General features: G+C 38.3%; 1 protein-coding gene across 1 annotated transcript in view; it reads right to left on the bottom strand.

Annotated features, from left to right (window-relative positions):
* Positions 1-669: 669 nt before the first annotated feature.
* The window catches only part of UBE2V2 (ubiquitin-conjugating enzyme E2 variant 2), a 23779-nt gene continuing 22482 nt past the window's right edge, over positions 670-1966 (bottom strand). The window contains exon 5 of the mRNA XM_010838940.1: positions 670-1945. The gene's annotated coding sequence lies outside the window, so the exon portion shown is untranslated. The remainder of the gene's footprint in view (positions 1946-1966) is intronic.

Raw genomic sequence — 1966 nt, 5'->3', positions numbered from 1 at the left:
GATGATCCGAGGAGCAGCTGAGAGAACGGATCCACCTTACATGACGGAGCACAGGAACGGGCTGACGAGAGGGAGACACAGAGACCACAGGTGAGGGGGACTACCAGAGAGCCACTGATGACAGACTCACAGAGGGAGGGGCCATGTTCACCTGCAGTTTGCTTTCTAAACCAATAAACGCATTCAGCACCTCGCAGCACTAAGCATGGGGAATCGCAGCACTTAGCTCTAACATACAAGGGATTAAACCGTTATCACCCAGATTTAAAACAATGTTACTAATAGATCAACTTATCGACCATCACCAATCACAGATTATGTTTATGTCTACAGAGGGCCATGAACACAGCAGAGTGAGTGTCACGGTCATTCTTGAGAACCAGGGTTTAAAACAACTATGGTCTCAAAGTGGAAGCCAAAAAGTCAGGAGTTCTAGTTCTCTGGTAAAGAACAGCACAGAGGGGGACTTAATGCAGAAGTGTGTGTGTATCAAATGAAGGTCAGACAACAGAAAAAAGGTTTTTTTGTACCAGTATGGCAAGAGAAAAAAAGATAAAGAGAAACAAAAAAAAACTAAGGTCCAGCAGCACATAGTATAGACATGACAACAACAGAAAGCCAAGGAGAGACAATATTTACATTTCAAGTAGAGATTAATTCAATAAAACATTTTCAGTATTAAAGTCTTTTACATTTTAATTACTCTGTAACTTTTATCATTTTATTGGGCTTTATAATTTTATAGGACTAAGAAGTATATACATTTGCATTAACACAGTTTTATGCATTAAACAATATTTTAACAAAAATAATTCAAGACAATATTGAGTCCAAAAGAATTATTTTTTTCCTTAAGGAAGTCCACATGTTACTCAAGGTAAAGAAACCCAGGCAATTAGATACTGCACTTTTCTTGTGAACTCAATTTTTTCACTTGGGTATTCAGATGATTTTTTCAATTATAGCAGTAAAAAGATAATCTATGTTAGTGGATATAATCTGAACGTCTGTCAATCACTACTTATCTGGGCAACCTGGCTTAAGAAGCAGTCAGACATTTCTCTTTATCAATTATCAACTGTGGAGAGAATCTACTCTTCTCTCATGTTAAGGACAAACTACACAGGCCATAAGACTCCGCCCTGTGTAATACAGCGTTCACAATGACCAGGTTTGTTGACTGAAAGACAGTGAGTCTTCAGACCCAAAAACATGACCGTAAGTACTGTACCAACTTTACATTCTAATGCAGGTGTCATGTCAAAACCTCACTTTACGTTAGATGGTTAATCTTCAGATTACTTGGTAAAGTTATCTACTGTTAAGTGCCTGTTAAAAAAAAAAAAACTATTAGATACAGGAAAACTATCCACTTAGTAGTTAGCAGTGTTTCCCCATAACTTCTGAACAATATTTAATTACTCAAGTGCAGTGAACAAACAACGCAAAGTTTCACTCTCAACGTATCCAACAGTCAGCTTCTTTACTGCCCACAGGTTTCTGACTTCAGCTGGCTCCTCAGTGTCAATAATTAGCCCTCCTTTGAAGGTGGAATATTAACTTCACTTTATAATGTTTTGGCTGCCAAAATCTCAGACGTCAGCAGCTGTTCTTATGGAACAAAGACAAGATGAAGGGATTCACAGGAAGTCTACATCTGGAGCAGAGGGGTCAGTGCCCAGTCCTGACACACTACCTGGTCAGTCACCACTGGAGGGAGGACAATTCCTGGACTCTAAGAAGTGAAATCCATCTGGCTTTAATCACCGACTTCACAAATGAACTTGAAGATAAAATCTTGTACAGATCTTCAGACTGCATGTGAAAATGAGATGGAGCAGATCTTTAGGGAATCTTTAGTGAGACTGTCCTATTAAAGATGTAAACTCCAAAAAAAAAAAAAAAAAGATGTAAACTCCATGGGCAATCTCTTCAGATCCAGTGATTTTTTTTTTTTTTAATGAAA

This window comes from Bison bison, unplaced genomic scaffold, assembly GCF_000754665.1.
Source record: "Bison bison bison isolate TAMUID 2011002044 unplaced genomic scaffold, Bison_UMD1.0 scf7180017864108, whole genome shotgun sequence".
NCBI classification, from domain to species: domain Eukaryota; kingdom Metazoa; phylum Chordata; class Mammalia; order Artiodactyla; family Bovidae; genus Bison; species Bison bison.
This window is presented reverse-complemented; position numbering and strand designations above follow the sequence as displayed.